General features: G+C 38.5%; 1 protein-coding gene across 4 annotated transcripts in view; it reads left to right on the top strand.

Moving 5' to 3' along the window:
- osbpl5 (oxysterol binding protein-like 5) overlaps positions 1 to 23,712 on the top strand; it is a 50,808-nt gene that overhangs the window by 6,242 nt on the left and 20,854 nt on the right. For 2 of the 4 annotated variants that reach the window (XM_030731452.1, XM_030731449.1), the window contains exon 2: positions 5,058 to 5,119. The gene's annotated coding sequence lies outside the window, so the exon portion shown is untranslated. Of the gene's footprint in view, positions 1 to 5,057; positions 5,125 to 23,712 lie in introns of all 4 variants that reach the window. The other 2 variants (XM_030731453.1, XM_030731450.1) reach the window with 1 other exon arrangement.

The following is a 23,712-nucleotide window of genomic DNA, read 5'->3' as shown; positions in this document are numbered from 1 at the left end:
GGAAAAATGGGGGCCATTGACCAGTCTCTAGGCCTGTGTGCCTGAGGCTTTAGCAATCATTTTCCCAGCAACTGCCATCAACTTCCAACCACCACTTCAATCGGTCAAGGAATACTCATTTTTCCCCCACAATGGGTGGTTGCCAGATAGTCACGGACCGGTCTCTAAGCCTGTGTGACTAGGGCCTTATTCACTTGATCCTATACTGCTACCATGATTATCACACATCCAAAATACTTCACAAGTTAATGTCATGTGGTTAGCAGTCATGTGTCTGCAAAACCTCACTAGACTTAGACGGTGAAGGGGATTGTTGGGTGATCTCTGTTGGTCCACAGCTTTTTCTCCCTAACTGGGTAGTATGGCAAACACTGTGAGGACTGGGTGAATAGGTGTCTCTATTAGGGCTGAAGCAGTAATAATAATGTTGGGTAAATGATATTTATCATAAAAGGTGTTGTATTCAATTCAATTTTATTTATATAGTGCCAAATCACAACAAACAATCGCCTCAAGGAGCTTTATATTGTAAGGTAAGGCCCTACAATAATAACAGAGAAAACCCAACAGTTAAAACGACCCCCTATGAGCAAGCGCTTGGTGGCCTCATCTAGCAGCCTCTAACTACTCTTTTAAAGTGGTGAATATAGTCTCATTTAAAAACCTGGCCTCCCACAGCCACAGTTCACTTATGAAGATGGATTGCCATTCACAGTACACTTTGAGATTTAATAATTGGCTTTGTCAGAGCAGTACTTACTAGTGGGACACATTTTACATTTATTAGGAGTGTGAAGATAAATTTCACCACTGGGAAGTGAGTTTCGAACTAGGCCATCTACTGTAGTTGTAAAAAGATGCAGTTATTTGTGAAATTATATCTGTGAGATTAGATTAATTACATATTATTAATTAATTATTAATTACATATGAGGCCTTGAATAATCAGGCCCCATCTTATGCCATTTCAATTAGTACCTACTCAGCGCGGGTCGACACGACTCGCCACGGTTTTGTTTTGTTTCCATTACAATTGAGGACCACCTTAGTGTGGGCAGAAGTCTCGTGATGTAATTTGTAAATTTGTAAAAGAGCCTCAAAGTGTGTTAGCTTTTGTCTACACTGCTGTGTTGTGCGATGGCGCCCGTGAGCAGCAGTTAGCTCAGAGACCTCATGATAAACTTTTTCATTTCTCATCTCATCTCCCACCAAGCACAGAAATGTCTGCACCTCCTCATTCGAGCACCGTGTTGGATTGCGTGCCTCCAGTTTCCTGCTGTCACAGTTGATTCCGGTGAAGGAGTCGCTCTCATGAATCCACTAGTGACGACACTTCCTGGCCAATCAGTGGCATGTTGTTCTTCGATGTCACATTTTCAGATCACCTCGGATTGCTTGGAACCCCAGCTGAGTGGGTACTAAAAAAGTACCTAGTACCTAGTAACAGGTACTAATGGAAATGCCTATAAACCATGCTGAGTTGAGTTGCGCTGAGTAGGTGCTGATGGAAACGCGGCATTAAAGACCTCATAGTACCCTATCACCCCAATAGAGCATGTCTCTTACTTGTGGTTCCTACGGTATTTAAAAGTAGAACGGGAGGCAGAGCCTTCAGCTTTCAGGCCCCTCTTCTGTGGAACCAGCTCCCAGTTTGGATTCAGGAGACAGACAACCTCTCTATTTTATTTTTACTCTGTTTATACACCACTCTGCATTTAATAATTAGTTATTATTAATCTCTGTCTTATTTCCACAGCATGTCTTTTGTCCTGTCTCACTCCCCTTGGTTCTGCTGGAGGTTTTTTCCTGTTAAAAGGGAATTTTCCTTCTCTCTGTCACCAAGTACTTACTCATAGGGGGTCATTGTGATTGTTGGGTTTTCTCTGTAATTATTGTAGGGTCTTTTTCTTATAATATAAAGTGCATTGAGGTGACTGTTGTGATTTGGCACTATATAAATAAAATTGAATTGAAAATAGAATGGACTAGTGGTTTGTGAGGAGAGACAACACAGAGGGATGAATCAGTTGCTCAGAAGGGGAAACTCCCACACAGTTTCATAAGAGCCTGTTGAAAAGATGGCAAACTAGCCCTTTGAGCTGCACAGGGTTGACACAGCCATAAACTCTGCTTAGTTTGTAGCCAGATAAACATTCTTATTATTCTAGATGTACTAATATATCTCCCCCAACATCACCATTGACCATTATTGGCCTTGTTGACTGATATCAACAGATAAGATGATATTTACCGATGGCAGTGTCACTTTGTTGTGTCTATTGGCTAAATATTCAAAAACAGTGTGATGGAGAGCAAAAAGATAATGAAAATTTGTGTTGCACAAAAGGAAAATGTAATGAAAAGGAAAGCAAAACAAATAACATTAATAAAAAAGTATCAGATTTGATTCTTTGGCGGATAGGTATTTACTGTTGGTCCTGTTTTGCTGGATTGAACTCTGATTTTACAGTTTGTGATGACTCAGATTTATACCAAATGGCACAAACAATGGACCCCAAAGTAGGAGAGCATGTGATGGACAGTAATTGGTCTTGAAGGGATTTGAGTGCTCTTAATGTTAAGTGGCCTTAGACCTAGATCAAAATTTTGTATTGAGTTTAATTTGCTGCCATCACGGACTGTGAGTGCTCACTTTGTGCCTCTGTGTCTCAGCAGTCTGATTTTTCTGTTGATAGATGGTTATGTTCTGGTTGTCTGTGTTATCTGTCTGCACTGGACAAACAGTTCCTGTATACCAGAGAACATTTGTAAATATCAGCCTCCATTACCTAGTGCCCACTTGGATCATAGTCTCAGATGCAGCAGGGCGTGAAGGACTTTGACAATATGACAATTTCACTTAAAAGACAGAAACTGACTTTACATTTGACTGTTGTCATCTATCTGCCTTCACAGCAGAATCACATGTATCCTGCTGTAGCCTTACATTTACCTAAGTGGTCAGAGATGAGGGTTGTTGAAGCAGGCTGCTGACAAGAGGCTTTCGTTATGAAGGCTCTCTATGTAATAAAAACTCCTACACAAGTACCAATTGGTATCTATTTAACCTTCAGAAAAATGATGACCTGAAGTCAAAAGAACTGTGAAAGATTGAGACTAAAATTTAGTTACATGTAGCAGAGTTATGTAAGTCAGTTACAAAATATATGTAAAATGTAATTAAAGTACAATTAATCCAAAAAAAAATAGTAAACAAAATATGCACATAAAGAATCTTGAAGCACAATAATTTTGTTGCTTTGGATCTTTTTTGCTCTGCAATGATCTTTGCACCTCATAAGCCAATTATATCAGTTTGTATTGCTAAGCAGCTCGAGTCTGACATGCCTGGAACTAGCCAACCACGTCAAGGCAGGCGGCCATGTCATTGGACCGCTTTCCAGTTTTCAGCAGGGGAATTTACAATATTCCCTTCTAAAATCGGAACAGATCTCAAATATCACTGAACTGAATATCACTTACTTTAATAAGTGAAATGCTTTCAAAATCAAAATGCCTAAATTTTGCTCTTGTTTAATGTAGTTTATTTAAAACAAAGCAACAAGTTACTTTCCTTTACTGTGGTTAAAATATCACTCATTACATTTTTAACTGTTAATTTCTAATCTTATTCACAAGTAACCCTTCTAGTATTGCCTATAAACCAGCCTTGACTCTCTTTTATGAAAGCTGTCATACCCACAGTGCTCTAATATAAATGTTTGCTTGGATAAAACATACAATTTGCTAGTCATACAATATTCAGGACTGTTTGTTTTTTCTTTTGTTTGTTTTTTCTGTTTGGTTTGGTTGCTCTCTCTACAATAAGATGGTGTTGCATATGAGCTGTCAGTTCTTTACACTTTTTCCTTGGCCTTTGGTCATAAGTTAAATGCAATCTCATGGTGTAACTGTTTTTTTTTATGTGGTATGCAGTTAACTTTATTGCACTGTGAATTGGTCCCAAGAACAGATACCTAAACATCTGCTCTGAGTGTGGAAATTGGAACTGCTAGAAATGGGTCATGCCGGTGTTGTTCTTCCATTGAAACCACGTCACATTCTGGGTCACACTGTTTTACTTCAATTGTGGTTTGCACTGTTTGTACACGTTGTGCATTTTATGACTCGTGTCTTTTAAGTAGGAAAAATATGGAGTAGACAAAATGAAATAGACTCTCTGGGGCAATTCTGAATCACTCATTCCTTCTGTATTTTTTCTGTTTTTTTTTCTATTGGCTGTGTGTTTGACCCAGTCTCTCCTGCACTGCCCCCCCCTCTGTGTCTCTGGCCCTCAAGTGCTGTTAGCTCAGGGATTCTCTTTCACTTCACTTCTTATTTAGGTTAGACGTACTCAAGTGCTATGGCTTCCTCCTTTGCTCAGCAGCAGGATTTTAAAAGTTGCAGATATCACCATTCCTGCACCCTATTTTTCACTTGTTGCTCTTCTATTAGATTAGTAACATGGTTTAAAGCGTACTAATTCATTTGTTATCAAGGGAAAACAAATGGGTGGTGAAACCACTATTTTAAGCTGTAAATGTAATTTATCTCAAATATAACCTGTTAGAGTGAAAGTCAAAATTTAAGATAAAATTAAGTTTGCTTATGTGAACTATTTGATGTAGTCATATTCCTACTATCTTGCCTCTATTCTTCTTGGATTCACATCCTACTAGGGAATGCATGTATCTAGTGTAAGAGAAGTAGTGCTCCATAACTATGATAATGTGGGTTATTGACTGTTGCATTATTACTTTCTTATGTTCTGGTAAACACACTTTGCTTCCAACAAAATAGCATTGACTGTGTGATAATTTTTATCTTTTTACTGATCTTTTTGGGAGGATTTGATTCATAATTTTACCTTAAGTCTACTGGAGGTGTAGGCTTGTTCTGACATACTGGATTCAGGACTGGGAAGTGTGGGGTGGGGCCTTAGCACAGTGGTGTGACCAGGAGCATGAGAAGGAGAGACGTTGGGGGTGAGGCAGGCTTGAGTGTTTGTACTGTGTGAGTTAACGTGAAACCTTTTTCTGACTTATGCATCTCTACAGGTGAGACAAGACGATTCAACAAAGGCTTCTGGATGAAGTGTCTCCTGTGGCTCAGGTGAAAGGTAAGGTGAGCACCTACTTTAATTTCTTAATAATGAATACACTTAGCTAAAGTGGATAGCCATCTGTTTTAGCTTCAGTTAATCACAGTTTGCATGTGCTGTTAGCATGTTACAGTCCAAGTTTACAATGTGTTAGAGTACTTTAGGTGTACTTAAATCATTTGTGAACTGATTTTTTTCAGTCCATCACCCTGCTTTCAATATTTGACACCAATGCAAGTACATTTTTACCCAGTGTTGCCAGGAGGGATAACTCACTTTCTGAGCAGAAGTAGGGCATGTCTCTTAAGGTATAAAGTAGATTCTGTGTTAATGCCAGTTTTTATGACATTTAAGTAAAATATTTTCCATCTACAGCTATTTGATCACAGTGTTGGCTAGTGCTGTAAAATCTGTTTGTTCTGTGCTTGTGTGCACATTTGTGTGCCAGAGTTTGTACACCATGTGGTTTTAGAAGAAAGGAAACAGTTAGAAGTGCTTACAGGGTGTGTCTGATTCATTTGACTTAGAAGGGAGTAAGTGTTTTAGGTTGCACAAGGACAGTTGGCCTCAAACTGATACTTCAGAGAGATGGGCAAAGCCCTAAAACAGGCAGTTTGCCTGTGGACCACGGTGCTCTCTCATACAGCGGCAGGAAAAGTGTAATTGCTAGTTACTGTATCCTTTTTCAGCCTTCTATAATATGCTGTATTTTTGTCTCTCCTGTAAGGAAAAAGTACCAATCTGTATGTTGGCTGTACAAACTATACTAAGATTTCACTCAGCTCTTTTGCACATTGGCCTATTGGGGTAGAGATGGTGACTGTGTATTTTTATTTATTTAATGAATGTAGCCTTGTTACTATGAAAGATTCCATTTTGATATTACGGGGATGATAATGATGGCACAGTGATCTTACTTTGCTTTCGGTATGCTGAAATTGTGTTGGGTTAGAAATACTGTTTAGTGATTCTGTGCAGCCCTAAGGTGGTAGCAGACTGTGCTGTGCTAGTTATAAAAAGAGGCACTTGCCAACTCAATTCAGTAAGGAAGTATTGAGATTCAGCCATGCCAGCGTTGTTTACCCTGGCATGTGCTTGGAGCATGTGGGCACATGAGCTTTAACAGCAAATTACACATTAACTAGACAAATCCAGTACCTAGCAGCTTACGCCATGACTGAACAGTCAGGGGAAAATGTTTAACTGCAAATTCTTGCACACATAATGCGGTTCTGATTTGACTTGCAAAATATGTGCATTTTTTTTTAAATGAAACTTTAGTTCAGCATCCAATGTAGTGCAGAACTGTGCAAAACTCTTGAGCCACTCTTCATTTCATTATATTTTGCTTCCAAGGAGCCAGACCTTCATGTAATTTTTTTCTTACTCATCTTCACTCCACTCCTTGTACCTATTTTCAGAGGAATTCTTTTTTGTTATTGTTGTTGTTTTTTTAGGCTATTAAACACTATTTCAAGCATGAAATAGTCACCAGTGTCAAGGGATGAGCCAGTGTTGTGTCTACATGTAACACAATTTAGCAAAGAGCCAGTTTTAAATTGCATATTTGATACTATGAGCCCGCACATGAACACACAGGCTCTGTCATGGCTGCATTTGAGCCAGTGGTGTTGGTCATCTTGTCAAAATTGATGGTATTATAAATGGAGAAAAGTCAGATTTTGGGCTATCATGCAATACCATCTGGAAAACATCTCATTGGCAGCTGTAACTAGTACATGATGCAATTAGATAATTTTGATCTGTTATTAATAAAAGGGAATAGGAGGAAGTGGCCAGAAGACTTGGGGAATGGCTGGAGCCAAGAGGATGGATAACCATAATGAAAACACAACCACAACAATGTTGAAATAATGCTCTGGGTGTATTAAATGCCTAGTTGGGTCATTTTTTTAACATTTGGACCACACATGACCAGCTGTTAGATCTCCTCCTCGCATACCATCATAGCTTGGTTGCATTCAACCATGTGTTTTCGATTGATTGTTGTTTCCACCTTTAGTAGGAACAGTTTTCTTGCATATTTTTCAAAGTACTGCACTTTGTTGGAAGTTATTGAAGTAGCGCGCTTTTTAGTAAATTCTCATCAGAGGCTGATACCTGGATCTCACTGTCAGATTTGCTTGGGGTTGTCTCGTATTATAATGCTAGAGAAGTAAATGCATCTTGTTGCTATATCATTGATACTGTGATATGAGGCTTTCATGTCGGTATTATCACAGTCAGTATGATATTCCACAGCACTACAGTGTAGGATCGTCTTGATAGAGAATGGAATAAAAGGTAGCCAACATCCAAAGATGTTGGGAATGTCCCAAATATTGACTTGTTATAATTGGAGAACCTGTTTTTGTCTTATACTTTAAGTGTTTCAATAAATGCACCTATTTGCCATTTTTCAGCAAAATATAAAGAAATGTTTAGGTGTGTCAAGACTTTATCATAGTACTGTAGTTGTTGAATATTAATATATTAAGGGCTAAAACAAGGATGAGATATTAATTACTTTCATGTGCTCACATTTCCTGTAGGCCAGGACATAATATGTATTTAATAACTTATTTTGATTTGCATAGAACACAAAGTAATTAAACATGGAGATCTCACAGTAGCTACAAAGATGCCAAGTTAATTAATTAAAGTAAAAAAAAAAGAAATCCGTATTTGCTTCTGTTGCAATTTGCTAATTGCCTGCATTGTGTCCAGTCACAATTTGGATTTGAAATCTATTAACCATTCAGCATTAGCTCACATCCAGCTGCTTTTAAACTGTGATTTAAGACAATTAGGATTTTCTACTTTTCTGTGATAACTACTTTTGATGAATGGTAAATTATCCTAAAACAATTTTATTGTCATTTTAACACCAGATTCAGTGAAACTGTTAGGTTGATGCATCACAGTATGCTTCGGATAACAATGACGCAAAACGTACAAGGAAAAAACCACAAGATTTTTCAGGCAAAGTGGTACAACCTGACTGCAGATTTTCTCAACATTTTCACTCTGCCACTTAACTGTAAAACACCTTGGCTGTGTTTATTTCAGTCAACCCACACACAGCAGTTTGAAGGAAGGGCTGTGATCACATTTTGGTTCACGCAAGTGGGGAAGAAGGCAGACAGTTCTAATATTCTGTATCCAATATCTCTGTCAACTCAACCCTGAAGTTAATTGTGCTTGAATGAAAAATGTGTTGTGGGGAGGCGCTGAAATACCAAGTGGCACATTTATGTCTGTCTCACACATCTGGCTGACTTCTCTTTTATTTCACCCCAAAAATCTAACAGGTTAAAATTCCAACCAAACAATAAAGGACCATAACACTTAATGTGTTTTCTTCTGTAGAGAAAAACATGATAAATAGAAATATGGAAATTGTTAACGGACTACACTTCTTTAATATTAAGTCTATCCTAAGGCTCAAATACCTCCTATTTGAGAGACAAATGACTGGATTTAGCATAGCATAACGTGGTTGATTTAGTGTTGATTCTACATTAGCATTTGTAGCTCCTGGGATCGAATGTCAGACATTACAGAGCCTTTCTATGTGGATTTGGCATGTTATGTTTAAACTTCTCCAGGAGGTTTGTTTTTTCAGCAAGGTTAAATTAACCAAAGAGCTCTTCGCCAAAGCACTCGGTCCTCAGGTGTCAAACTCAGCCCAGGTCTTAGGATGGGTTAAATGCATGGAATAAATTTCTCTGTAGGGATCAATAAAACTTAATTTAACTTTGAGTAGGCTTCATTGTTGTTACACAATGTTTGCCTAGAGCCATTTCATTAAAGAATAGTTAGAACAATCTCCAGCTGACCTTGCAATAATTAAAGAACAAATAAAATCCAAATTGGTTGTCAGAATAAATTTAAGGAGAGGTAGTAATAGCATGTGCATTGACTATTGTAGAGCACCATTCAGAGAAGACAGTACCTAGCAGTTTTGTTTAATAAACACAACAAGACTTAACTTAATGAGACCAACACTGAGTGAATTTTATATACATTTACTCTGTTTCTTGTGGTTGGAGAGGGGAAAAACAAAGGGAAATGTGTAAAATAATTTATTTAAGTAAAAAGTTATGCAAAGTAGTTTATTTCGGTGAAGTACTGCTACAAAATATTAGTCCTTTGTATATACAGCAAAGCCTTGAGGATATGATTAGTGCTTTGGCTGTGTCAGTGAATAGACTGAGAGTTCCTGTCAGTATCTATAAGTGTTCATTATTGTGGGATTGATGGAGAGACAGAAAGAGGGCAAGTGGCAGACAAGAAAACAAAGTGGATGGACAGTCTGTGAGAAGTGGTTCATCTGTTCATTTTTTTTTTCTCAGTAATGTTTCAAAGTACAATTCTCCTGACTGTTGCATGATGCAGTTCTTCTACAGTTATGTGCACAGTTTTGTTTTTTTTTACTATCATTTGTGCCAACAAGACGCCTGCGTTGTTTTTGTTTTTTCTTGCCTAGCACTCCCTCTTTCTTTAGGAAAAACTCTTTGGATTTACTCCAGCACTTAGATTCTCCAAGTGCTGGGTAGTTGGATCCCATTTTACCTCCATGTATAGCCATGAAAAACTTGACCAATGAGTTTTCATAAAGCAAACAGCATTTTTATTTATGGCTTCTGAACCGCAATGTTTTGTTTTTGTTTTCCCGGTATAACGCAGTTAAATGCAGGATAGGATGAACAGATTTTATCCACACAGGAGTGCAGAACGCAGTGACAGCACAGATAGGAAAAACCTCATTACGCTATGTTGATTTAGCTCCTCATGTGACAGGACTATCAAGTGACTGCTCGGACAAAGGGAAGAACTTGTAGCAGGTTGACCCAGTTACTTCTCATTAAATGCTTTACAAACCACGAGTCTTGCTGTGGTGCTGTCCCTTCAGCATGCATATGAGATCACCCAGTAGTCCAAAACAAATTGGACAGCAAACTTTTTTTTGAGAGTCTTGCAGCTTTGAAGTCAGCTTGTTTTTCTCTTTAACTGTTCCTCACTGTTGGAAAGAAGATTTGGAGGAGCTCCATGCTGATAGGATGAGGGTAGCAGGTCATGGATATAATTTGGTATCTCAGTTTTATGGAGATGATTCCAACTACTTCAGTGTTGATTAATTTAAACTATGTTCTTGTTCTGCATTCATACTGTTGGAGGCTAATAAGAGATGCCTGGCTTCTAAAAATGGTATTTTGTTTAATCCTGTATTTCTTTTGCATAAATGCCTCTTAGCTTAATGGTAGGGGAAGTATATAGGAACTATTTTGCCTAAAGTAGTCAAAGAGAATTACGCAATACCTGAAATAGCAATAGCTGTCAAGAGAGGTTTCTTGTTTCATTTGTACACTACCATGCAAAAGTCTTGAGCCATCATTTCTTTATATTTTGCTTCCAGGAAGCCATAGTTTTGTGGAAACACACTGCCAGTGCATTAAATGCATACTTGGATAGAAAAAAAAATCACACAAAGAAACACTGTCACTCATGGATTGGCCTCCCCAGATCCTGGGCCTCAATATTATTGAACAAGTGTGGGATCATCTTAATAGAAAACGGAACAAAAGGCAGCCAGTATCCAAAGAAGCCTGGAGAGCTATTCCTAAAGAGACTTTTTAATGAAATTACAAGGCTCACCTAAGAGAGTTCAGGCTCTGTTGAAGAATAAAGGTGGTCATGCCAAATACTGACTTTAAAGTCTGTTAGAATTTTACAAATTCTGTATTTCCATTTACACTATATTGCCAAAGTATTCTCAAAAGTGTTCTGTCAGGTTGACATCTGTCAGGGAGCATGACAAATGTCCAAAGTCTTGGTATGCTGACGCATTAAAAACAACCCCACACCAAACTTTACACTTGGCACACTACAGTCAGACAAGTATCATTCTCTTGGCAACCACCAAACCCAGACTGGTTCATCAGATTGCCAGACAGAGAAGTGTGATTTGTCACTCCAGAGAACATGTCTCCACTGCTCTAGAGTCTAGTGGCGGCTTGCTTTACACCATGACATCCGAAACTTTGCATTGCGCTTGGTGATGTAAGGCTTGGATGCAGCTGCTCAGCCAGGGGAAAACCTTTGTACGAAGCTCTCTACACAGTTTTTTTTTTTTTTTTTTTTTTTTTTTTTGCATTTTTGCATTTTTGCATTTTTGGCCACAGCGGCTTTTTATCATAGTGGAGAGAGACAGGAAATGGGGGAAAGATACAGGGGAAGACACGCAGCCAAATTGGCGATGGGCCAGGCCGCGAACCCGCGCTGCCTGCACCGCAACGCGGCATATGTGTGTGGTCGCCGGCTTCACTAAGCCACCCAGGCGCCCTCTGCACACTGTTTTTGAGCTAAATTGACAGCCACATGCAGTTTGGAGGTCTGTAACAATTTCCGCTGCAGAAAGTTGGCGACCTCTGTACACTGTCTGCCTCACTGACCCCGCTCTGTCATTTTACGTGCCTTACCACTTCAGTAAATACTTTTGGCAATATAGCATATGTTTGCACATGTTTCAACAAATCCCTGTTTCAGTAAGTCAGTAGCAGACTAAGCTGTTTGGCATTGGCAGAGAAGATTTGGCAAGTTTTTCTTGAGCACAACCCACATGCTCAACTCTGCTGCTCAACCTACAAATGCATTTTCCTTATAAATGTGGCACCATTCAAGGGAAATAAACAGGCTTTCCAATGGTATAAGAGTTATTGCCAAGAAGCATTGTTACAACAAAGAACTAAATGACCAAACACAAATTTCCTTACTTTTTGTGCTAAATTTATATAGCCAGCAATATTCAGAAGGTTTAAGCGTTTTGAAATTACTTGTGTAAAGTGTGTGACAGCTCAGGCGCTGACTCTCTTCAAAACTTCCCAGGAGCGTTAGTCCTCTGCTTATTTTCCCTGGAACATTTGCATTTTCTCCTGTTTATTCACTGATGAAGTCCTGTAGCTTTAACGTGTATTATAGTTAGTGTACTGACTGTCTAAATCCAATTCATATTTTGGCTATGGAAACATACCAATGTGAAAAGAAATCAGAAGAAGCAGGAGAGTTTTATCAGGCTGATACACAGACATTCCAGTAAAAATGGATTATCAGGGCGCCTGGGTGGATTAGTGGTGAAGCCGGCAACCACATACATGTGCCGCATTGCGGTGCGGGTGGCGCGGGTTCGAGTCCCGGCCCGTCGCCAATTTGCCCGCGTGTCTTCCCCTGTATCTTTCCCCCATTTCCTATCTCTCTCCACTGTCGATAAAAAGCTGCTGTGGCCAAAAATGCAAAAAAAAAAAAAAAAAAAAGGATTATCAGTATTTCATTCCAGAAAACATGAGACATAATTTGGTATTTGGGGTATTATAACAAGAAATCTGCAATCACCTCCTTCTCTCTTCTGCTGTCTGGGTTGTTCTTTGTTTTTCCATCATTTATTTGACACGTTGTCATCTGTTATCTTTTGACATTTCAAGCCATGCAGCGTCCTTTTTTGTTGGCATCTTCTTCCCAGCCCCTCACACCTCCTGTCTCTCTAGCAGAGAGAGAGAGAGAGACACTTTCCCCTGAGGACCACACATGGCCAAGCCCATAACTTGTTTTGATTTATCACATAGACTCACTGGGCCTCGTAAACAAATGGTGCATGCAGATAGCTCTGTTGTTGTTATAAATATCATATAAAGAATTAAATGTAAAGAACACAAAATACTGATGCTACTAAGCTTCACCACTTTCTCCATGATACAGCCTGAGCTAAATATCTTTCCATTTGCATATTTATATATGTCTGATTGACATACATGCAGTGATAACAGCAAAATTGACCAGTGTACACATTAAATGAATTCAAAGGTAAGTTAGTGTGTCCACATATTTTTTAGTGTGTCCACATTTTTTTGTGTACAAGGTAAGAGCATTACTATTAACATATCAGCAAATATGGCCTGTTTTCTGCATTTTCTTTCTTTCAGAATTCTATTTGTGAACTGTCTTACAACTTATTACCTTTTCTTCCACAGAGTGTTTTGGTGCTATAAAAAGACTGTTATAAGAGGCATTTAATTCACTGCAAGCAAATTGAAGTAGAGAGAAAGACTGTATCTAATTTGTGTTGCAGTAATATTTAATTCAAGATGCAAAGGGATAAGAAAATTGTCTCACACTCACTGCTTTTTCATGCCTTTATTTATTTATTTATTTGAATAGAAATGCAGGGATTTGGAATGGAACAGAAGGTAAGGACAGATATGATTGGAGTGCCACTGACAATAAATTAATTCTCAGCTGAACTACATAGTTCAACACTGGGCTTGTTTTGAAGACGTCTGGCACCTGGCATCCATCAAGGTTTTGCTAAATTCGCTACTCCTCAGCCATTTATACTTGAAATCTTCTGAAACTTTACACAAATACTCTTTGGGTAAGGCTCTACAAAACAGGGAGGCAGATTTAAAATTTTTGACTTTTTAAAAAAAACAATTTTTTTGAAATTTTCCAAAAATACTGTACATTAATGTTTACCTTTAAACCCTAGTCCTCCCTTATTCTTAGGCTGACTCTTTTGAAACTTGGTATGAGTATACAGTGTGTAAACCTAAAAAAAATACTTCAAACACATTTTTTTTTCAGGTTTTTATTTAAGGATTTTTGAAATTTTTAAGATAAACACTACATTTGTGTTTAACTTCTGTGATTACTTCTCCCTTATTTATTGGCTGAAACTTTTGAAACTTGTAAAGTATTGATTGGCTAAATCTAGACCAAATGCTGCATTTGAATTTCTCATTTTTTATTTTTTATAAATTTTCAAACTTTGTAAACATTAAAAAAGGATCCACTCAATGACGGTTGTTCTACAGCCAAATTAGTTTCAGTTTATATATCACATATTGTAAAACATTTGGCAGTGGAGCTCTATGAGCCAACAGGTCTCTTGTTATAAAATGATTCAAAAAGCACCCATTGCATTTCTACTTGTTTTAGCACACACAGTATTTAAGTGTAGTGAAGTTTTTTTGTAGCTGAAGACATCAGCTTTATTGCTTTATTGGGAAGGGGGGAAAACCAAAATACTTAGGCATTGCAAGTCTTAGGGTAACAGGACAGTGAAAATTGGTGTTGGCCTTGTAGATATATAAAGTAGCTTGATGTTGACCCCTCTTCTTTTCTGGCACAGTTTGGCATTATGTGTCCTCCTGAAAGGCACCTTGGTAGAAAAGAAATTAGACAGTCAGAAAGTACAGTAAAGTATCTCCCCAACTCAAGTCTTTTCAGTGAGTTAAAACATCAGCCACCAGGTCTCACGTTAGTAGTCCACCTTTGTTAGATATGCCGGATTAATGGTCAAACTTTGAAGGCTACGCTGAGAGGGATTTTGGGAACTTAAGTGGAAAGAGTGGGAAGCACAGTTTTAACTGACTCAATAAAAAGTTCTTCCTCTATTATGACTTACAAGGATGTTTTCTGCAGCACAATCCAAGCTAAAGCAGCAACAACAGCACAAACATAAATGAGAAGCACATATTACCTGTTCCATAAACACTGCCCCATGGTGACAACACACAGCTATGACATGTAGATGTGGGTAATACACGTAGCATCTGTGGATTACCAATGCATTACCATGTTGGGCATTTAAGTCATGTATTCATACTTTTTAATTCAACTTTTTTTTTTATTGTTAATAGTCATATAAGGAGAACTGAAAATAAGTGAGCTAGTCTTACAGGCACTCTGATGTGTGACAGTTCAGTGTTTACATACGACAAAAGCTAAACTCTTTTGTCGTATGTAAACCTGTGTGTGACCTGAACTCACACACTCACCCACTGTAACTGTGCAACACCCACATCTCTGTGCAATATTATATTATTCATACTGAACAATATCTAACATTCCTATATTGTGTAATATCCAGTATTCATTCACTAGTGCAATATTCATTCACCAAGTGCAATATTCATCATCTTCATTATTATATGTATACACGCATTTACTTTCTTACAATGTACAGATGCACCAATGTAGGTATGTATGTATATATTTTTATACATTCTATTTTTTGTATATTTTACACATTGTTTATTTTCTGTATATCTCTTGATCATATTGATTATACTAGATTATAATATTTTTATAATATTTTTATTTTCATTTTAGAGAGTTTGATTTTTTCTCCAATAAGGATAAGGAGGTAAAACTTAGGGAAAAAACATGTGGTGTTGTCTTTTTAAGTTTTACAATACTTCTATAATGGCTGCATACTTTTTTTTTTTTTCCTAAGTACATAGTGACATTCTAACAGAATATCAATAAATATATTAAGTGTAGCTTTCATCTTTGCACACGGCTTTTTTCCTAGTTGACCTCACTCATGTTTGCTTTGTTAATGTGTTTGTGTCTGAGTACGTGCTGGTATATGTGCCTTATTTAGGCGTCAATCTGCAGATGCTAATTTTCACATACTGTCAGAGCAATTAATATCAGGGTTCTAGCCAGTGGTTGATCTCCATGCGCGCACCCCGCACACTCTGTGCACGCACCCTATTAAGACTGATTTTTTTTTTCTCTGGCTAGATTGCTGCACTATAGTATTATTTCACTGCAATTTGCAACCTACCACCAGGCACAGCCAGTTTTGTTTACAATGTGCACGCGTGATCTCACGATGGTCCTGTTCATGCTTGATTTTGCAGGGCAAAATAGCGACCAGCGTGAAACCAAGGGGGAAGTAGAGGAAAAAGGGAGCTCAAAGGACAATTTTGGGCTTCCTATTAAATGGAACATCCTAGGAGCTTGTCTTGTTTCTTGTCTTCATAGATTCACAAGGATAACACACTGTCGTGTTGCTTAAGTAATGTTTATTAACAATAGCTGCAGGTAAATGTGCATCTTATTTTCAGAGCATCGTAATAGACTAGAGGGACCCGCACTCCCTATTGTCATCAAGTCACATGGTCCAATCAAATTCAGGTTCTTTCAATGACCCATAAGACCAACCATTATCAGAGATGCATATTATTATCCAATTGTTCATTGTCACTGAATTAGCAAGCTGGTACGGGATTTAGCATTCAGCATTAGCAGGCTAATGCTAATTTGGCCCCACCCCCCAACACTCATGCACCGGGCTGAAATTTTTTTCTGGCTAGAACCCTGAATATGTCAGATTAATTTCACAGTCACCAACAGGATTCTTAATGATGTGAAAGCAGCATTGTACATGCATCTTTGATGTTCCAAGAGGAGAAACACAAAACAGAAAGCAAAGGAGGATGTGTCAGAACAAGTCAATGTTAAGGCTACAGCATGTCAGAGTTAATAGTAAGCTAGCCCTCTGTTTACATGTGCATATCCATGTATCTTTGCATGTTTGTTAATGTCCACATTTTTTTCTCCATCATCCATCTGGCTAGGCTGACCTAAGGCTGGTTCTCACACAGAGGAACACTTGGCCTGGATCCAACCATATACACAGCCAACTGGCTTGTGTTGTTTTGTGGCCTGCTTTCTTATTCAGACTTATTCTATGAAAACAAATGTAAAAACAAAAAAATTGTGTAATTCATAATGTCAGTCTGGAGTCTGGAGAAATAACTGCTGGTTATTCCAGGAGTGTCCTCTAGATACTTTTTTTTTTTTTTTAAATAGATCATGCTAAAAACACACATCCACCCACACAAGTATACACAATAAATAATAAGAAGACTGGGGGGTGGTAGAGGTTACAGTCTTTCTACAGAATAATACTGTGAAAATTTAAATTTAGAAATTGACTGGTGGGCTGATTGAGTTTTACTTTTTTTTTTTAGTGCTGTGTGTCAATTCAGGAAAGGTAGAAATACACCAAGGTGCATGCTTGTTGTCACAGTATAAAAATGATACAGATAATTGAAACAAAAATGTGTGTTGAGGTTGATAGAACATCTTGTAGGAATACAAGTTTTGCAATTTGCAGTTTTTAGTCAAATTTTATGCTGTGTAATGGTGTTGCAAAGTTAGACATTCTGTTGAGTGTTATAATTTATACAGTCGTGTCCAAACGTTTTGAGAATGACACAAGTATTTTTTTTTCTTTATTTTTTACAAAGTTTGCTGCTTCCATTTTATCAATGAAGAACATCAAGGACACACTGATATTCTGTAAAAAGTACAGGGATTGGACTATTGAAGACTAGGACAAAGTAATTTTCTCTGATGAAGCCCCTTTTTGATTGTTTGGGGCATCCGAAAAAATGATTGTCTGTAGAAGAAAAAGTGAGTCCTACCATCATGTGTGGGTTTGCTTCTCATCCAAGGAAGTGGGTTCACTCACAGTTTTGACTAAGAAAATGGCCATGAATAAAGAATGGCACCAAAACATCCATCATCTGAGATCAACTTCTCCTAACCATCCAAGAACAATTCTGTGAAGAACAATGCCCTTTTCAGCATGACGGAGCACCGTGCCATAAGTCAAAGTAATAAATAATTGGCTTGAGGAACAAAAGATCAAAATTTTGGGTCTATGGCCAGATCTTAATTTCAATGGGAACTTCTGACAAAGTCCAAGCTTCATTATACAAGAATGGGCTGCCATCAGTCAGGATTTGGCCCAGAAGTTGATTGACAGCATGCCAAGGCAAATTGCAGAGGTCCTGAAAAAGAAGGACCGACATTACAAAAATGTAAATATCAATGAAAGCCTTTAAAACTTGAAATGTTTAATTATACTTCAGTATATCATAGAAAACATCTGACAAAAATATCAAAGAACACTGAAGCAGCAAACTTTATGAAAACCAATAATTGTGTCAAAACTTTTGGCCATGACTGTAGGAATGGCTAAAAGATATGTTTTAGAAATTTACACAAAGAGGCACGCACAGACTAGATTCAGAGAGGAACGGAGGGGGGGGGGGATACTTGAAGATCTCCTTTTTGACACAGAATATGTTTTGGATCTGTGGTTGTGTTTTGATTCAGCCATAAAGCTGGTTCAGTTAACACATAAATATTGGGTTAATCTTTCCTAAGACTGAGATCTGCTCCCGTCCCCTTTGTAGGGACTCCTGGGCTCATTTACAGGCTATCCTTCCTGACAGAAGCCTCTGTTCTGACCGTGTTTAGCATGGGAGGTTTGAATTTCTGCCAATCTAACCTGAAGCACAGGGAACAGTTAAAACTCTTTCAGTAACTGACAAATCCTTAGCCCTTCTCCACTCAAGCTGAGGAAATAACTCATAAAATGTTTGATAAAATCCTTCCATAAGGTGCAACTGTTGACCTTACAGGGAGGGGCAGTAAAACAGGGTAGGGACCACTGCAGTCTTTACAGACCAAACTTTCCTATTTAAGGTGAGATCAAATGGGAAATCTGGCTGGGAGGCATTTTCTTCATTTGAGTTCCTTAAAATATGCCTGCACCCCCACACCACTCAGAATAGAACAGGCAAACCACACATCCTCCCACAGTGTGTTACAAAATTAGACTGTGTCTGCTTTTTTTTTCTTCCTAAAGTGACAGAAGACCTGCAGTACTTCTACCTTTCACATGTCCTCTTAAACACAATAGTAACAGTTGTTGATTTGTCATTTCTTTTGCTTTGTTTAAAAAGACAATGTATAGTCTTCAGCAACTGTTTCTAAGGCGACCTTACGTTTAATATTCAGGAAGCAGTTCTAATACATGCTGATGAAGCTTTTGACCAATGACCATATTTTTTAACCATACTTGATTGATGCTAAAATATCTGGGTCAGCTTGTAGTTAAGGGTGGAAATTATAGAACATTTTTAAATTTAAGCTTTACAACATTTAAGGTGGTTTTTGTACTTTTTCATCTCACTTTTGTTAAAAATATAAAATATGACCTTATACCTCTCATCACCAAGATTATCTGCTTTTATCTGGGTTTTTAAGCAGTGTTTTTTTTTTCACAGGGTTTGGCAGTGGATGAGAAATGATGACCTTCTTTTAAAATAATAGTAAACTATTCTATAAAACTATAAAAGCCAGTGGTTGTAATGCTCTGCACATTAGCAAGTGGCAGAATAAATACTTCACAGTTTACTCAAATTCTTTTTTAAACAAGCAGCCTGTGTGCTACAGTATACTGCAGTGTGCATTATTGATGCACATGCTGTACATGGCAACACCCTATTGGTGTATATCTAGGTCATGTGGTCATCCATTAGTCGTGTTGTTACAGGAGACTGAGGGTTAACATGACTGGGGGCAGTGAAGCGAGGATGGATGGAGCAATGGAAGGATGAGGGATTGTCTGGACTTAATCTGTGCCATCATATTAAGAACAGCTGGTTTGATGTTGGCTCTCTGTATTTTGAGGCCCTCACACACAAGCAGAGCAAATGTGCTTTCATGTAGAGACCTACAGCAGAGTTCTTACATCAAGGCCATATGTGCTTGGCTATCTTTATGTTAGAGGGGAATTTTTGCATTGCAGCAGCACAGTGTAATTTCTCCCAGTGTTGTCCCAGTATTCAGGTAGTGGTTACTTCTCTGGAGACAGGTGATGACACTCCATACTGAGTTAAATCAGGAAATTTAAACTCTTTCACTTCGTGGCAGTGTTGCTGACAGAGGTGATGGTGTGTAATTTAAGATTACGGAAGTTGGATTGACCACAATAGAAGCCTTATTTTTAATCTGAACACAACTAAAAGAACACCATTCTACAGTGTTCTTCATCAGTGGATTGAACCACTGTTGTTTATTTCTATGTTTTAGACTGGCTAATTCATCTTATCAATTCCAGGTACATTTTTTATTCTCCAATAATATGCTGCTCACTGTTGATGTTGTTGACTGGCCACTCTAAGTTGCCGATACATGTGAAACAAAGATTTATCTGTATGATTCGGACTTGAGTTTAACTGGTGACCTGCACTGGGTTTACCTGCGCTGGGTTTACCTGCGCTGGGTTTACCTGTAGCTGGGATATCCTGTAGCTATCCAGGACGTGGGTGTGATGGATTCTACTGGATGTAGGAAAGTTGAGAATTATTTACATTCATCCATGCATACAGTTATTTAAGTACTTATCTTGTTCTGGTTCACGGGATGCTGGAGTCTATCCCAGCTTTACATCCTGGACACATCACCAGTCTATCGCAGGGCCATATTCTTTTATTTGTTTAATCTACAGTAAACTAGAGATGCGGTGATTACAATTTCCTTGGCCATTTCTGATTTCCGATTTTTTTTTTTTTCCTAAGTGTGACCTGCCAATATTGATTTATGCCAATTCCAGTTTTCCTTCTAAGAACTATTACTAACTTTCTTCATTGCAGAATATTATTTTCATAATAAAAGAAATAATTAAGCTTTACAGTTTCCCTCAAACTGCAGTAAGTTGCAGGATCTTCTCTCACTTAAATAACTGAAAATAAAGCACAAGTTCACCTACCTTTACCTGACCTGTGGCTTCTAACTTGTGGGTGGCTTAGTTCTGGATACCTTTAGCCACTTTTTTTTAGCTTCTTTAAAATATTCAGCTGGGTGAGGGTGACTTTAAGTGTTTACTTCAGCAAACTTTGTGTTCACTGACTTTGAGGTTACTGACAACATGTTAACATGTGGCTGTGCATGTGTGTGTGACTATTTTGCCTGTGCCACTGTACACGTGTTACGCATACATGAAATGGACTGGTTTATAATCGGACATATGCGAGGCTGACTGCCTGGCCGGTCACTAGTCGTGGCCGAGAATGCAGAAAATTGGACAATTCTGGTCAATGGTCAGTTGACTGGTACATCTCAACAGTAAACCAGAGCTTTTCATGTTTATTCACTGCTGGCTCAGTCTGCTAGGGACCTGTTCACCGTAACAGCCATGATATGAAAATGCTGATGGAGAATGTGCTACCAACCTGCTATCCACAGCAGTCAGTGCTGGTGGAAACATGATCTAATTGATTGTTTTTAAAAACACAGTTCTTGGGTATCAGAAGAAAACAAACTGTATCATAAGTGTGATAAAATTCACATGCTGTATTGTTCACAGCGGGTCACAAGGTTCCTGTTACTCTACTTGTGTGAACACATTGAGACTTTTGGTAGGTGAGATTTATGGTTGTTAGATCAGTGAAGCGTATTAATAATATACAGGTTAGAACAAGTCTATGTGTTCCACTCCCCACTCCCCTGCCTTCCTAGTGGGTGTAATGATTACTAAAAACAAACAGGCCCCATGTGACAGCAAGTCAAGTGCTTTCACCTCAACAAGGTAACTGTGGGTCACACTCTTCTGTTGTTGTTTTTTAATCTGTCCTTCTCTTAGTTTAAGGTTAATGTATGACACTGGACTACGTGCCATTGACTGGCCTGATACTGTTACCTTACTCGTATCCTTTCCACAAGATGTTGATATCAGTGTGTAAATATTAGTCTAGCACCTGTGTAGCAGTTGTGATAAATGAAGCGCATGTTAGCCTAGCTTGGCAAGCCTTATTTGCTGTGTGCAGTGAGTGGTAAGAGGTGAGTTTAAACACAGTTGTATGCCATGTTCAAGTATAAAGAAGGTCAGGCAGAGGTTAGAACTGGCTAAGTGTGAGGAAAACACTTTGTCTCTGAATTCTTGTGGGATATGCTTCTCTGACATTTTGTCTGTTGTCCCTGAAATATCAGTGTGACCAATGTTGATTTTTGTAAGGCTAATACTATTGAGGGGTGAAGGAAGACTGGCCCGAGGTTCAGTCACAGCTCAGCATAGTACAGACTTTGTGCTGAAATGCAACAAGTGCACATAAAGTAGATTAATTGAATTTTTTTTTTTTTTTTAAGTTACATTTGGTGTATGTGTTTGGTGTGTATGTGGTTTTTATGTTTTGATATGTTTTTTGTAAGTGCATCTAAACTGGTGACTAAAAAAAAGTGAAATGAGAATAGAGAAGTGGACTAAGGAAGTGCACCAGCAATGGGTGAGCTTACCTTAAAATTAAACAAGCCTTTCATGTAAATGGCAATCCGTGTGTGTGTGTGTGTGTGTGTGTGTGTGTGTGTGTGTGTGTGTGTGTGTGTGTGTGTGTGTGTGTGTGTTTGCACGCATGCGCAAAAAAACAAACATAGATCATGTAAATGGATCTGCACTTGTTTGCTTTGGTCTGAGATGTTGGTATGTAAGTGCAGTGGTTCTCAAATTGGGGGTGCAGAGCGACTGCAGGTGAGGAGGGGATGATTAAGGTAAAAATATGAAGTGAAGCTAAGTTGAATGAATATGCTTTATGGGGGTAAATAAACAAGAGCTTGCTAGTTCTGTAGTGCTGAACTTTTTTTTAGTAAAAGATCTTTAACGGCGATCTTTTTTAATTGTTCATGACAAATGTTTTGGGGTGTGGGTCGTGAACTTAATCCCAGAAGAAGTATGAGAACCACCACTAAAATCGGCGATTCTTAGTAATGTTAAGGCACTTTGAAAAATATTCCAGCTTCACTACCGTCTTTCCTACTGCTGCTCAAAACAACTATTATCACATTGATTCCTGCTGTGCTCAGATAGCATATCTTAACTGGTTCTGAGAGATCATAAGCTGGCACTTACTGGAACCTTCTGAAGACTGAATGCACTCAGTGTTTTGGCTTCATTTATTGGTGTGTCGTTTTATACAAATGAATGAGCACAATGCTGTTCCTTGCTTATTTGGGTGTTTTTGTATAACTCACACTGCTTCAGCACTAGTGCTGGGGCAGCTTGGTGGAGAGGAGCCTTTTATCTCTCCTTTGGTGCTACGTCATGTGCATATGTAATCCTCCCTTCGGTCTGCAGCAGCCAGTCACGTATGCATAGCCACACACTCTTGCTCTCTCTCTCTCTTTTTTTTTTTTTTAAACTTGCGTCATTTAAGAAACACACATTAGCACCACTGTGTCCCATAAATGTTTCACTGACAGTACAACATGAAACACAAACACATTAGGCATGTGAGGATGCCACACCCATGCTCAGTCTAGACTGCCATTGTGCACATACTGTTCGTCTTTTTCCTAACTAATCCTTCCCTGCAGCTGTGAAAGCCAGCTGTGATTGGTTTGTCCGGTCAGTCTTCATGTCTGCCCACATATCAGTCTGATGTGGGACATGTACTGTAAGTGGTATTAATTCTGTGTGTGTGTGTGTGTGTGTGTGTGTGTCTGTCTGTCCCGATGCAGCTTGGCAGGCCATTGTGTTTGCTGTTGTGTAATGTTCAAGCTTCAAGCCCTTTTCCATGCAGCCTGCACCCCACTCAGGGTTCAGCATTGTACTACATATGCACGCATGCACTGCAGCAAAACATTAGCTATTTATAGCTCTGACCCACAAGGACAGAATAAAGCTCTTTGTTGAATTTACCTTCTTCTCTGTCATGTCTTGGTCATTCATAGCTGACTTTTTGAAAGGACGATAATGCTAAGGTAGACAAGAAAAATAAAAAGATGAGATTGTAAGATTAGAACTCAGAAGGGAGTCAAAAGGTTGAAGGAATGAGTCAGAGGTCCAGAATAGGCAATGGAGGGAAGTAGGGAGTAGTTTGACGAGTACATGGATGTGAATGCTTTTGTATTCACTTGTAGCAGGAGAGTACACTTTGTACATGATGTCAATGGACAACAATCCTTCAGCACGT

Source organism: Archocentrus centrarchus, chromosome 6, assembly GCF_007364275.1.
Source record: "Archocentrus centrarchus isolate MPI-CPG fArcCen1 chromosome 6, fArcCen1, whole genome shotgun sequence".
Classification (NCBI taxonomy): Eukaryota; Metazoa; Chordata; class Actinopteri; order Cichliformes; family Cichlidae; genus Archocentrus; species Archocentrus centrarchus.
The sequence above is the reverse complement of the archived record's forward strand: the minus strand, read 5'-3'. Positions and strand labels throughout refer to the sequence as shown.